Source organism: Taudactylus pleione, unplaced genomic scaffold (assembly GCF_031769625.1).
Source record: "Taudactylus pleione unplaced genomic scaffold, aTauple2 ptg000018l, whole genome shotgun sequence".
In the NCBI taxonomy this organism is placed as follows: Eukaryota; Metazoa; Chordata; class Amphibia; order Anura; family Myobatrachidae; genus Taudactylus; species Taudactylus pleione.
This window is the reverse complement of record NW_028284420.1, coordinates 17,800,389-17,816,587: the sequence shown is the minus strand read 5'-3', so window position 1 is coordinate 17,816,587 and position 16,199 is coordinate 17,800,389. Positions and strand designations below refer to the sequence as shown.

At 40.6% G+C, this 16,199-nt stretch overlaps 1 pseudogene; it reads left to right on the top strand.

Annotated features, from left to right (window-relative positions):
• Nucleotides 1-262: 262 nt before the first annotated feature.
• Nucleotides 263-16,199, top strand: part of LOC148540697 (uncharacterized) — a 29,194-nt pseudogene continuing 13,257 nt past the window's right edge.

Sequence of the window (16,199 nt, the reverse complement as noted above, 5' to 3'; positions counted from 1 at the left end):
AGTGCTAGGAGAATCTCTTTCATCTCTCTCCCATCCAGTATCCATCAAGATTGGATGTCTTCATCAGGAATGGCTGGAATTATTTGTGTTACCTAAATCTCCCTATGAGCTGGTGTTGGGGCTACCCTGGTTAAAAAAGCACAACCCTGTGTTCAATTGGAATAAGATGCAAATTTTGTCCTGGGGATCAAGTTGTTTACAGAAGTGTTTGACCAAGGTGGTTCCTTTGCGTAAGTTAACCACAGTTACCTGTCCATCCGAGATGTTCTCTCCACCCTCTATCTCTGTGGGTCTCTCTCAGTCCAATTTAACAGAACCCTACCAGGATTTCGCTGATGTATTCTGCGAACAAGCGGCAGATAAACTCCCTCCGCATCGACCATGGGATTGTGCTATTGACCTGCTTCCGGGGAAGACCCCCCCTCGTGGCCGTGTTTATCCATTATCTGTTCCTGAGACTACCGCTATGGCAGAGTACATTAAGGACAACCTTGCTAAAGGATTTATCCGGCCGTCATCCTCTCCTGCTGGAGCAGGGTTCTTCTTCGTAGGAAAAAAGGACGGAGGGCTCCGCCCTTGTATAGATTATCGGGGCCTAAACCAAATTACGATAAAGAATCGGTATCCACTACCCTTGATTTCCGAACTTTTCGACAAGGTCCGAGGAGCTCAGTTTTTCACCAAACTAGACTTACGTGGGGCCTACAATTTAATTCGAATAAAGGCAGGGGATGAGTGGAAAACCGCTTTTAATACTAGGGATGGACACTTTGAGTACCTGGTAATGCCTTTTGGACTCTGTAACGCGCCAGCTGTATTTCAAGGCTACGTCAACGAGATTTTTCGGGACATTCTCTATAAATTTGTGGTAGTTTATCTCGATGATATTTTAATTTGTTCTACAAACTTACAAGACCATCATCGGCATGTACTAGAAGTGTTGTCTCGTCTCCGAAATCATCATCTCTCTTTGGAAAGTTGTCAAAATGCCTCTTTAATCAGACCTCGGTACCCTTCCTGGGGCATATAATCTCTGGAAAAATTCTTCAAATGGACCCTGATAAACTGAAAGCTATTGCCGATTGGCCTCAGCCTACTCAACGTTTCTTGGGTTTTGCAAATTATTATAGGAGGTTCATTCCACATTTCTCCACATTGGTCTCTCCTATCACTTCTCTCACAAGGAAGGGAGCCAGCCCATCCTCTTGGCCTGATCCAGCAATACAAGCTTTTAAAAAATTAAAAATTGCATTTTCCACAGCCCCAATTCTCCGCCAGCCTCAGCTGGATCAACCATTTACGGTAGAAGTGGACGCATCCTCTGTTGGAATTGGGGCCATATTGTCTCAGATCGCTGAAGATGGGAAGATCCACCCCTGCAGATTCTTCTCCCGGAAATTCTCTCCCGCAGAGAAAAAATATATTATTGGAGATCAGGAACTATTAGCTATATGCTTGGCACTAGAGGAATGGCGTTATCTTCTGGAAGGAGCTAGATTTCCAGTTACGGTCATTACAGACCATAAGAACCTAACTTATCTACAAACTGTTCATAGACTGAATGCCAGGCAGGCCCGATGGTCTCTCTTTTTTTCCAGGTTCAATCTAAGGCTTCAATTTCGCCCAGGCATTTTAAACAAAAAAGCGGATGCTCTCTCCCGTTCTTTTATGACTATGGTAGAGGAAGAGGACCATCCGCAGATACGTCCAATTCTTGATCCAATTGTTTTCGCTCCTACATAGATATCCTCTCCGCCTCCGCGAAAAATTTTTGTTATTCCCAGTTTACGTAAAAAACTGTTGACATGGGCTCACGCTTCGTTATTTGCTGGTCATACAGGAATCACTAAAACTTACCAATTCCTACTACATTCCTACTGGTGGCCCACCATGAAGGGAGATGTCAGAGAATTTGTCCTGTCCTGTATTAAATGTGCGCAGCATAAGACACCTCGCAGGAGGGTGATGGGTCCATTACGCCCATTACCGGTTCCAGTTGCCCCATGGACTCATATCTCTATGGACTTCATTTCCGAGCTACCTCGATGCAAGGGACACAATATGGTATGGGTGTGATAAGGGGTGGTTTTTTCCTTCCTTCTTTTCCATTTGTACACCCAGGCCATTGCCAGCTTGTTTAATCCCAATATATCTGAAGTAAATTATTCTATTTTTCATATATTAACTATCAGGTTATAAGTAACATAAATATGAACTTCGCAAAGTGTTAACCAGAATTATATACCTTTTAAATCATTTGGATAATTTCCTTTCATAAAGATAACGATGCACACCAAGTGTTATAAGTAAAATGTTTTTATATATCAAATCTTCATAAAATCAATGCTTGTTAAAATACAATATAGACGATACAAAGAGAGAGAGAGAGAGAGAGAAAGAGAAATGATTGCCGAGTGTGTAAGTGGGGGTTGTTGGGACCCTTTGTCCTATTGTTCAAACCGCATGGTCTCTGAACACAAACTCCATTTTGAAAACTCACATTGAAGACTCCCATAATGCCATGTTCTGTAATACCAATACCTTCACCCACTACGACTGTGTGATATCTTTGGACCAAAACAGTACATTATATTGTATACCAGTGTCTAATATTTTCATCTTCCATGATATAACACTGCATCCACTATACTATACAAGCTTTTCAGATACTATAATGTTGTATAATACATATAAGCTGATTCCTCTGTAATAGTTAAAAATACCACTATACAACTCATAGTACACAATTCTATCATAATACTATAAAGCATTAACCAACCACATGGACCAACTTCAATTTCCATTGAACACATGGGTCAATGGGGGAAGGGGGAGAGCACATGGAATTTCCTTTGTTCACACCACTTGGAGGTAGTAGTCATCTTTAAATTCCCAAACTATGATAATATATAACTTCACAATACTATCACAATATGGCTAGCAATCCGCAACTCCCATGGAACCACAACCACTAGCTGATATCAAACAAATATACATCTACAGATTGCAACATTTCACCCAATCTCCATCCAAATCTCAACTACACAATGATACAGTCAGACCACGAGAATACAACACATGGGAAGGAAGGGGGAAAGAAGAAACTTAATATGTATATATCACAGCCAGCCATATATATAAAACTGAACCCAAATCACCGCAAATCAATCTTCATATCGTCTACTACAGATTAACACAAACCAAGGCACAACCAAAGCACCACAGCCTGACAACCTGGCCTTTAACAAAGATTCCACTATGAACCACAATATTAATCACTACAAACTATCTATATAAGCTATAAACAGATTAAATCAAACTAGTTATAGATATCATATAGGCTAACCACTGTACAGTTTACTTAGCCATTTTGCGTAGATATCGCCAGACCTGCCATGGGGAATGAAGTTGCCTTCTGGCCTTCTGGGGGGAAAGTCTGCTGTCCTTGTGTCTCCCTGGTGTGTCCTTGCAAGCATGTGTGTTTCTCCAAGTGTGTGTGAATGCCATCCTGCTCTCCCTCACCTGTGAGGTGTGGTCAGAAAGGGAATATCCGATTGGTCAACTGGACTATTGTTCTAAGCTTTCCTGTGTGAGGCTTCAAGAGGAAAAAGCCTCTTGTTGGGGGTATGCTGTGGAGTTGAACACCTTAACAAATGCTAATTAGCTTGTATTGTGAGCTGGTTTCTGTTACCTCTATTGATATGCTGGAATAACCAGTTCTGTGTAAACTTCTAAGCTCTGGGAAAATTATCACATTTCATATATATATTTTGTTTTTAGCTGTATAAGGAATTATTATTATTGATTTTAATATACACACTGTAACAGGGTGGTCGTGGATCGCTTCTCAAAAATGGCACATTTTGTTCCTCTGGTTGGTCTTCCATCGGCTCCTCAATTGGCTAAAATATTCATCCGGGATATCTTCAGATTACACGGTCTCCCTAAGGAGATAATCTCTGATCGTGAGGTCCAATTCGTGGCTCGTGGAGAGCCCTGTGCAATACATGTGGAGTTAAATTAAAATTTTCTTCTGCATACCACCCTCAGACGAATGGTCAAACCGAAAGGGTTAATCAAGAACTTGAGACCTTCATCAGGCTTTTTGTATCATCTTCTCAGGATGATTGGGTGGACCTTCTACCATGGGCAGAATTTTCTCACAGTTTTAAGTATCATTCGTCATCCAAGTCCACACCCTTCTTCACTGTCTTCGGTAGACATCCCCGAGTCCCTGACTTCGAACATCTTCCAGCGGTAGAAGTTCCGGCAGCAGTCAAGGAGATTGAGTCATTTTTAACCCTGTGGAATAAGATTCACCATTCCTTGGTACAATCCTCAAAGAATTACAAGAGATTTGCCGATAGGAAACGTTTGCCTGTTCCCTTTTTAAAAGTTGGGGATAGGGTTTGGTTATCTTCCAAGAACATTCGTTTGAAGGTACCCACGATGAAACTTGCTCCACGCTTTATTGGCCCCTATCGCATCATTAAGATAATCAATCCAGTAGTGTATAAATTGGAACTTCCTCCACAAATGAACTGGACTATTGTTCTAAGCTTTCCTGTGTGAGGCTTCAAGAGGAAAAAGCCTCTTGTTGGGGGTATGCTGTGGAGTTGAACACCTTAACAAATGCTAATTAGCTTGTATTGTGAGCTGGTTTCTGTTACCTCTATTGATATGCTGGAATAACCAGTTCTGTGTAAACTTCTAAGCTCTGGGAAAATTATCACATTTCATATATATATTTTGTTTTTAGCTGTATAAGGAATTATTATTATTGATTTTAATATACACACTGTAACATTTCCCCCTTTTGTAAGTTCAATGACATCTGACAGTTGAACTGACATATGCTTGTGTATTATAACTATTTTAGTGTATGTGTTATGTGTATGTTCGTTGATCGTACAGGTGGTGAGAAGAGAGAGAATTCAGTTTGGAGAGAATCATAATGTAATTTTCACAGTTCAAAATAAAAGGTAATGAAAGGGCGGAGAAGTAGCGGTCCTCTCCTGCTTCGCATATGTAGATGGAAAAAACCTTGTTTGAGTGTATGTAAGGATAAAAAATCTTTCATATGTGAACCAAACCCTTTCCTAATTTTTATTAACATTTGGGATCAAAAGCCTATAGTTGTCATCTTCGCCACATGGGATGAGGGCGCACTTCTGGAGTGTTGTCATCTTGGACATCTGCTTTGGATAATCCGTATCCTGGTCCTTCCGATCTGTTCCATCTGATCATCTTCCGATCTGTGTTCCGTCTGATCATCTTCCGTTCGATCATCTTAGGGCTTGTATAGTCATCTGTCAGGAATATCGTCTGTCTGCAGCTGGGCCTTGTCAGCATCTAAATAAGAAATTGAGAGATATCAGTACTTTTGAATGTCTCCATCTTTCCTACCAAATCTGATGTCTTGTCTTCCATCCGATCTGTCTGCAGTCTTCAGATATCCTGTTGTTGGCTTTATTTGCCTACATGGACGAAAAACAGATTCTCCGTGCATTAGAAGTCCCTCCCACCCACTGTGATAGTTTAGAATTTTGTCTGCTCCATATAGGAGTTTCCAAAAATCACATATCATTAACTTTGACGAGTGTTACAGACTCAACTTTACATCGTTTTCTCCACTAGGTGGCATTCAAGATCCTACAATGCCTTTTCTATGAAAATCTCCAAAGAAATATCCCTAATCTGGGAAATTCTAAATTTCCAACCTTCAAATACCCATGTAACACCCCCCCTTTTCTCCTGACAATAATCTGTGTATTAATTGTTGAGGAGAATCAGGGAAGTCTTGGGCCATTTGATCTACTTTAACCTGCATTCCGATGGTCAGCGAAAATAGAAAGAAATGTTAGTTTACATAATACAGACATGCCAATATGTAACTAATTCTTATCTATTCCAAACATATAAACTGTTAATAGATATATCCAATTACTTATTAGTAATAACAGAAAATCATCCTGTGGAACCTGTTTAAATAAAAGACCATTTTAAAACATGTAAATGTAATTTTTTTCATTGAAAACCCTTAGCAATTCCAGGCATTACCACCTCTGCTGGGAAATGGATGTGTATTTCCCCTTCTACTACTCCTCCTCCTAGGACCTGAGAGTGTCCATACTGGTCACATGAGGTAAAACATCAAAATTACAGGTGTTTTGGGGAAAAAAAAACTTACATTCCGCTGAGTTATTGTCACTGCAACAATTTAAAACAGTATGATCATATGCATATTTTTATGATCTATGGCAATCCCCCTGTTCTGGTGAATGAAACCTCCACCATTGGGTTATCCATAATACCTGCACCACAATTTAACTAGATTTTACAGGGATTTATAAACACAACAATATCACGTTTGTGCATGTTACTATCACTTGGGATCTATAAACACAATTCCTTATGACCTATTGCCACTTACAACAGTTCCGATGGCATTTACCACTTACATCACTTCATGAGAAATGCACAATATTTTCAGCTCTTAATATTTCCAAGATCCTACAAAAAAGACCTTGTCAAACCCATCTTCCAATTCCTATGAATTTGGTCAGGGGCTGCAATACTTCCTTATTAACACTAGGGGATTTCTGAATCCTTTACTCCGATATACATCTTTATACCATTATACTTTACCTGTATACACCTGGGATGTAAAATGAGCAGGATTTTATACCACCTGTCTATTTTTAACCCATATACCATATACAGTCTTAAGAACAATTGCATATACCATAAACATTGCTAGAAGCATAAAAGTTAAATCCATTATCACCTGTCATCAGTATCATAAGGACGTCTACTTATTTACTGCAGTAACGACAAATCTAGATTTCCTTATTTCTGCTTTTCATATGATATCCCTACTTCTAATGAACATCCCATGTCTAACATTCTGAGTATTACGCATATAACATTGTTCTTAATATCTATAATGTTACGTATATCGCTGTCTAAATATCATTTCCTGCAGTCATATATAATTACCACATGACCTGTTTACCTAAAGGAAAACAATTATTTAGACATCCTAACATCTGTGGCATCTTAAATTAAATTATCCATTTTTACCTTTATTACAGACTTCGCCGACCTGCGATTCAGTCTTTTTAAACCATATTCTGCTTACCAATATATATAGAATGATTATTACAGGACTCATTGCAAACCTGCTATATGATCCAATTAATCATACCCTGCTTAGCAATACATCACCTGATCCTAAGCTTCACACTAGTGTTACCTATATATATCTGTTGCAGAACTAAATAAATGGGTTAAACACAAATACCGCCCTTTGCGAGTTCCTTAATCTATTTACAGAAATCCATATCTATCTGAGTTACGACTAGTATACAGGGTCAGACTGGACCATAGGGGTACAGAAAACCTCCAGTGATCCCCATTGTTCCAGTCTGACACTGCTGGTGTATTACTTTTTCCTGTCTGTAATGGTGGAAATGAAGTCCTCAATCCTTACAAGATTGGAGAATTTATCTTACAGATCTGAGATCACCCAGCGAGAGTAGCTAATTCACGCCATTCACAGGTTCTCAGTGCGCTCTTCTCTGCTCAAAATTCTTACCGCGTCGCCAAAATGCAGTACCCGCTCAGACAACTATTAAAGACATGCTTCTGTAGGAAGTAATGGTTAGAATTAAAACAACAGAATGCCTTACATAAAAACAATAATTGCTTTACCGTTATTATGGGTCATGTCAAAAATATCCATGACATCTCGGATATTCATAAGCATCTTAAATCTCTTTGAACCTTGCTAACCCTTCCATACAGTTTTCTTACGTATCCTATCCTATACCACCAGACCCCAGACACCGGGTCGTCATCGCTTATGCTCTATGTATGTATAGCGACCAAAGCTTCATGTGAGCTAAACATGCAAGCTTTCACAGGGCTGATAACCGCCCTAATATTCCTTGACAAAACACATCAAGTCCCTGATTATCTTAAACAATGTATTATGCATATTACGCAAACCTTCAAATCATACTGTTATAACTGCAAGATTATATGTGGTTTACATGCGATCTAATACACAGATAATACAGTATAACACACCACATGTCATAACCTACTCAAAAGTGAATTTCTTAACCTAAAATAAATCTATCAACTGTTGTATTGCAAGGATTTTTCAGAAGTACATACAAACTGCACATGGGTGAGTACATACAAACTCTACACAGAAAATGTTCATATGCGGCACGTATACAACCTCAAAACTTCTGTATTGCAGCCATGTGTGTGTTCAGTAATGTCATATTACACAGATCCCTGTTTTCTGAGATTCTGTGTAAACCCCCCCTTTTGTTCAAAATTAGACATTGAGAACAACAGAAGGTAATGATTGCAAATCATAATTCACATTTGTGCTGAATTCTAGCTCCTATATAAATCATGATTATTCTACCAAACATCATAAAATTTGCCAATTGTAATGTATGTTTGTGACATTATCAGAACACACGACAGTGGAACAATCCTGTAATACATTGCAGTACAATAGGTAAAATACTTTTACCATCACTAAGATGAATTTCCAATTTACGTTCATTTGCTTCAAATATATGAAAAATGTGTGTTTTCTGTGATTAATTATGAATTCTCCAGTACTTTAATGCACAAGTTTCACTGCAGATATGCTGCAGGGTGAGTTAAACAAAAATAAATGGAGTTATATACTGTGAATGTATGTGAGAAGTGTACATGCGTGTGTGTATGGGGCGGATGTGATATTCTGTATATATATTTTTAAGGATATAAATGTTTTCCTGCACTTCCGGCAGATTAATAATATCTATAAATAAATTGTGGATTGCAATCTATCAGAGAAAACAATTATTTGTGTATATATTTGCATGTGAGAGTTGTGTGCTTTTGTTTTGCTATGAATGGGGGATTGTGGAGCATCATGGTAATGCAGCCATGATGTTGTAGAGATCTATTGTACCAAGTGTAAGTGTGTTTATTTTTTTGTAGTGTGTTATTGCAGATATGATATATGCAGCACAGAAAGGATTAATATACAGGGTACCTTGAATATCCAGGAGTCACCATTGCTTAGAGCCTGCTGCTCATTGTAACTTGCAGTCCTGCAAAATATGCTTGTTGGAAAGAGAAACTGTTACATATCTTGTGCAACCATTCAAAAATGAAAACAAACATACTGTGAGAAGTATAATTAAATCAGGAATCGCTGGATTGCCATTCTACAAGTGGCATCCTGTGTACAAACAAAAAAACTAACAACAACAAAAAAATGTGGGTTCTCTCTGCCTTTTTTTTAATTGTGGGAATTAAAATTGTAAACAGCAACAATTATAAGTTACCACAATTATAAACAGACCTGTTCGGGGTGCTAATGATGATTTCCACAATTTTAAAAGCAGACTTGTTCGGGCGCCATTGATAAGGGGTGGTTTTTTCCTTTAATCCCAATATATCTGAAGTAAATTATTCTATTTTTCATATATTAACTATCAGGTTATAAGTAACATAAATATGAACTTCGCAAAGTGTTAACCAGAATTATATACCTTTTAAATCATTTGTATAATTTCCTTTCATAAAGATAACGATGCACACAAAGTGTTATAAGTAAAATGTTTTTATATATCAAATCTTCATAAAATCAATGCTTGTTAAAATACAATATAGACGATACAAAGAGAGAGAGAGAGAGAGAGAGAGAGAGAGAGAGAAAGAGAAATAATTGCCGAGTGTGTAAGTGGGGGTTGTTGGGACCCTTTGTCCTATTGTTCAAACCGCATGGTCTCTGAACACAAACTCCATTTTGAAAACTCACATTGAAGACTCCCATAATGCCATGTTCTGTAATACCAATACCTTCACCCACTACAACTGTCTGATATCTTTGGACCAAAACAGTACATTATATTGTATACCAGTGTCTAATATTTTCAACTTCCATGATATAACACTGCATCCACTATACTATACAAGCTTTTCAGATACTATAATGTTGTATAATACATATAAGCTGATTCCTCTGTAATAGTTAAAAATACCACTATACAACTCATAGTACACAATTCTATCATAATACTATAAAGCATTAACCAACCACATGGACCAACTTCAATTTCCATTGAACACATGGGTCAATGGGGGAAGGGGGAGAGCACATGGAATTTCCTTTGTTCACACCACATGGAGGTAGTAGTCATCTTTAAATTCCCAAACTATGATAATATATAACTTCACATACTATCACAATATGGCTAGCAATCCGCAACTCCCATGGAACCACAACCACTAGCTGATATCAAACAAATATACATCTACAGATTGCAACATTTCACCCAATCTCCATCCCAATCTCAACTACACAATGATACAGTCAGACCACGAGAATACAACACATGGGAAGGAAGGGGGAAAGAAGAAACTTAATAGTATATATCACAGCCAGCCATATATATAAAACTGAACCCAAATCACCGCAAATCAATCTTCATATCGTCTACTACAGATTAACACAAACCAAGGCACAACCAAAGCACCACAGCCTGACAACCTGGCCTTTAACAAAGATTCCACTATGAACCACAATATTAATCACTACAAACTATCCATATAAGCTATAAACAGATTAAATCAAACTAGTTATAGATATCATATAGGCTAACCACTGTACAGTTTACTTAGCCATTTTGCGTAGATATCGCCAGACCTGCCCTGGGGAATGAAGTTGCCTTCTGGCCTTCTGGGGGGAAAGTCTGATGTCCTTGTGTCTCCCTGGTGTGTCCTTGCAAGCATGTGTGTTTCTCCAAGTGTGTGTGAATGCCATCCTGCTCTCCCTCACCTGTGAGGTGTGGTCAGAAAGGGAATATCCGATTGGTCAACTGGACTATTGTTCTAAGCTTTCCTGTGTGAGGCTTCAAGAGGAAAAAGCCTCTTGTTGGGGGTATGCTGTGGAGTTGAACACCTTAACAAATGCTAATTAGCTTGTATTGTGAGCTGGTTTCTGTTACCTCTATTGATATGCTGGAATAACCAGTTCTGTGTAAACTTCTAAGCTCTGGGAAAATTATCACATTTCATATATATATTTTGTTTTTAGCTGTATAAGGAATTATTATTATTGATTTTAATATACACACTGTAACAGGGTGGTCGTGGATCGCTTCTCAAAAATGGCACATTTTGTTCCTCTGGTTGGTCTTCCATCGGCTCCTCAATTGGCTAAAATATTCATCCGGGATATCTTCAGATTACACGGTCTCCCTAAGGAGATAATCTCTGATAGTGGGGTCCAATTCGTGGCCAAATTTTGGAGAGCCCTGTGCAATACATGTGGAGTTAAATTAAAATTTTCTTCTGCATACCACCCTCAGACGAATGGTCAAGCCGAAAGGGTTAATCAAGAACTTGAGACCTTCATCAGGCTTTTTGTATCATCTTCTCAGGATGATTGGGTGGACCTTCTACCATGGGCAGAATTTTCTCACAGTTTTAAGTATCATTCGTCATCCAAGTCCACACCCTTCTTCACTGTCTTCGGTAGACATCCCCGAGTCCCTGACTTCGAACATCTTCCAGCGGTAGAAGTTCCGGCAGCAGTCAAGGAGATTGAGTCATTTTCAACCCTGTGGAATAAGATTCACCATTCCTTGGTACAATCCTCAAAGAATTACAAGAGATTTGCCGATAGGAAACGTTTGCCTGTTCCCTTTTTAAAAGTTGGGGATAGGGTTTGGTTATCTTCCAAGAACATTCGTTTGAAGGTACCCACGATGAAACTTGCTCCACGCTTTATTGGCCCCTATCGCATCATTAAGATAATCAATCCAGTAGTGTATAAGTTGGAACTTCCTCCACAAATGAAAATCTGCAATACATTCCATATTTCTCTTTACGTCCTCTGGTGCTCAATCGATTTCAAATTGTTCCTCCCAAATTGCCTCAAGTACAGACTTTACAGGGTACTTAGTTTGAAGTGGAGAAGATCTTGGATTCACGCCTTATGTTTAATACTCTTCAATACCTCATCGATTGGAGGGGCTATGGTCCCGAAGAAAGGGCTTGGGTCAAGGCTTCTGATGTGCATGCTCCACGGTTGGTCCGAGACTTCCATAGGAAATTTCCAAATAAGCCTATGGGGTGTTCGGTGCCCACCCTGAAAGGGGGGGGTACTGTCAGGGCTCTGCTGGGGATCAGCGCAGCCTTACCTCCTCGCTGGCTTCCTTTGATCTCCCGGGTGGTTGGGCAGCTGGCACAGCGGCTGAGAGGACGCTGAGCATTCTCCCCGTGCGTAGGGGACTGCGGGCGGTCCGGTGTCTGGACTCGGGGTTCCCGGCATGGGCGCCGCCATGTCAGTCGGCCCATGTGACTGTACTTCTGGCCTGGGATAGGTGAGCGTCAGCTGATCGCTGTGCACCTATCAAAGGGTTCTGTGGGGTATATAGCCTGCTTCCACCTTTCTGCAAACTGCCTGAACAACAGTTGTCTCCTAGTCCCTAGTTGAGTTCCGGTCCAGGTTCCTGGCGTTCTATTTCCTCTACAGTAAATTACCATCTGCCTGTGTGCTAAAACGTGTCTCTAGTGAACCTTGTGCAACAGTGAATTACCATCTGCCTGTGTGCTAAGCGTGTCTCTAGTGAACTTCATGCAACAGTGTATTACCATCTGCCTGTGTGCTAAACAAGTCTCTAGTGATCCAGGTGCAACAGTTAATTACCAGCTGCCTGTGTGCTAAACGAGCCTCTAGTGAACTTCATACAACAGTGAATTACCATATCTGCCTGTGTGTTAAACGTGTCACTAGTGAACTTTGTGCTACAGTATTGCCAGACTTCTTTACGTTGTTTGTGGATCACTCCACAGTGCCTTAAACCTTAGGCATCTCTTATTAGGGCCACGGTTATTTGTGTCTCCAATTCCCACTGTGCTCGGGTACCTGGTCAAAGGACCGCGACCTGCTCACAGGGTGCAGCTAAGCCCAAATCCTGATTGGAGGGGTCACTGGCGAACACCATCCTGTGGGTTAGACTCCGCACCATTGCCCAGGTCTCGTCAACACTCGAGAGCTGTGGATGAGGAGAACATATATCCAGGCCCCTCGCCTTCGTTTCCTCCCGCAACCCGGACCCAGAGTTTCCACTCCCCCAGCGCCAAGCGTGACACTGCCCCTTTTACTGTTGCAGAATCCTGCTTCTGTCCCTCCCTCCCAAAATCTGTAACCCTGCACCCTTCCCACGTGTCTCTGCTCCCCCCATATCTGTGCCCCTGTTGCCCCATACCTGTGCCTTTGCCCCACTCCATATCTCTGCCTCTATCCTCTCCCTACCTTTGACTCTGCTCCCTTCCTATCTGTGTCTGTGTCCTTTACCCAAGTGGGCCTCTGCCCATTTGCACCTCTGCCCCTTTTACCATGGTGTACCACTCCCCATGTGTGCCTCTGCCCCCTTGCCATATCTGTGCTGTGTTCAAAGCCACATACAGTATCCGAATCTAAGGATGGCAGGTAGGCACAGTCTTATATTAGGCTTTTCTCACTTTAAAAAAATCCTTTATTCCTTTGTAATCTTTAAAGTGAAATATCTTAATTTGTTTATTTTATATATAATCTGTCTAGCAGAGTTCATTCATAAACCTAGAATAAGCAGCACTCTCTTCTATGCAATCAGATAAATTTATTAGTAAAGTACATACCCATCTGTAAGCTGTGTCATGTCCATGTCAAATATTGCTGTCTATTTTACATTTGTGGATGGACTCTTATTTTGCACGTGTATGTGTGAGTCTGAGAGGCATGTGAGGCACGTCAGTACCGTGGTGCAGGGGCATTTTAAGAGAGGAGAGGGCCTGTGTGCAGCCTCCATTTGGGTCCCCTCCTCTCCATCGGCAGCTCAGCGCGGCACTGAGCGCTGTAGATTCTGGCTTTATGCCAGAATGTACAGCGCATGCGCGGGTCTCCGGGAAAATGGCGCCCGCACCTACTTTCCCAGGGACATCTTTTCTGTGCATGCGCAGAACACTGGGAAAATAGCCGCCACCATTTTCCCAGTGTGTGTTTGCTGCTCTGCAGCGCAAGTCCAGTGCTGCGGAGCAGCACTTCAGGAATCAGCAGAGGGGTAAGTATGATTACCTATGGGTGCAGGGTGTGCGGTGTGGGCCCCCCTGGACCAGGGGCCCGTGTGCACCGCACACCTTGCACCCATTATAAAAACGCCTATCTCGTGGTGGGAGCTCATTGCATGCACTTGCTTCAAGTTCCAAAGCTCAACACTGCACCACCTCTGCGTCCACCGGGCCTTTGAGGGGAGGAACCAAGGAGGTGGGGGGGCCCTGCCTTTTTCATTTGTACTGGGCCCCACGATTTCTGATGGCAGCCCTGATGACAGCACTGGCTAATTTTCCCACATTCCTTCTGTGCTTGCCCCATATTCCTTAAGGGCCAAAACTTCCCTCTCCTTTCTTGTGAATTGTTTTTAAATTGTGTTATTTTGTGTTGGGCAACTGCTACTATTTGTGTTTGTGTGTTTTGTTATTATTTTTTTAATTTATTTACGTTATCCAGATGTGATTTATGACAATTACACATAAAAAAAAAAATGTGTTTAAAAATAAAACATCTGGAAAATCTGCTCAATTGTATTGTGAAATTATTCAAAAACTGGTTCATAGGTAATCCCGCAAAAAACAACAAAAAAAAATGTACGGAAATCTACACATTATTTTGGATTCCGAAACCAAAGGGTTAAAAAACATTTAGGAGTTTTAATGAACACTTTGCCAAAAAAAAAAAGGACAAGTTTTTTCTTGGCCCCTTAAAAATGAACAAGAAACACAAACATGATGACAATATTGTTGCAATAAAATAACTCCAAATACAAAATGCAAAAACACATATTTTTCACAAAAATTGGTACGCTAATTGATTGTCTAATCCAGAAATTAGCAGCTGAGTAGTTCACCTGCGTACGGTTTTATGCTACTAAAAAAATACTATTTGATAAACACATTACAAGCTTGTTTTCAATTCTAAGTTGATTGTTTTTCTGGCAACAATTGATAAATCGGATAAACATCGAAGAGGCACAGGAAGGAGGAAGAGACCATCGTCATTGCGGTAGAGAATACCAGATATACCAGCGCATTGTTACACCGGCGCATGCGTGGTTGCACAACATCGGTTCACTACGAGCGTACGGCCGCTTACGAGCGGCTCTGAATGAGGGCCTATGTGTTTAAAAATATACATTAAACTCTTACTTACTGGACTACTGGTCTTAATCTGTGTAAGTGTCACTTACAATACGGACAAATTTATTGACTAAATATTTTTGGGGTTTTTTTGTTGCTTTTTATGTTAAATTATTAAAAAAGGGGCTGATAGCACAATTTTTTACAGTGAAATTGACATCTATGTTTCTGAACAGCATAACTGTGCTCCACATTCAGAAAATTGGAATTTGAGTTCTTTGAAGCTGTTCTTTATGAATTTCTAAGCAGAAATTCTGTGAGAAAGAACACAGTCTCCTTGACAATATAACGGTAATTAATATATGCTTTTATATTTTTGTTGAGTTGGCATACTGTAGGTAATAGCAAGAAATTTGGAGTGACAGCTGGTGGTATGTTGCCAGTGGAGGAGGAGGAGGATATGGTTGTGTTAACTAGTGCGCACCCAATCACTTAAAAAAGTTGACACCTGAGTATAATTAGAAGGCACTGGACACATGTGACTGTATTTGTAATCATCACACATATCCTGTGCGCCTCCCAGTGGTGTAACAGGGTGGCACTGGGGCCTGTGCCGCCCACGCCCCCTGAGCACATGATGTCATCATGTTGACCCAGGAGCGAGGCTGCCAGCATCTGGAATTATGCTCAGGACACTCCGAGCACCTGTACAGGCTGCAGGGTGCGTGCCAGGAGCGTCCAAATATTTGCGTAAAACTAGCATAATATTAGGGGAATAGTAGTATACTATTAGTGTAAAAAGTAGCAAAGAGTGTTCAGAGGTTACACCTCCCTCTGACTCTGGGTCCTAATAGAGGTTTGAGGGTGTGTTGAATAATAAGCAGGCTATGCTTAGTTATGCACATGCAGAGATCCTTCTGAATTCAGATGAATCTCTTGCACTATATGAGTCTTTATAATGGGTGCAAGGTGTGCGGTGCACATGAGCCCCTGGGTCC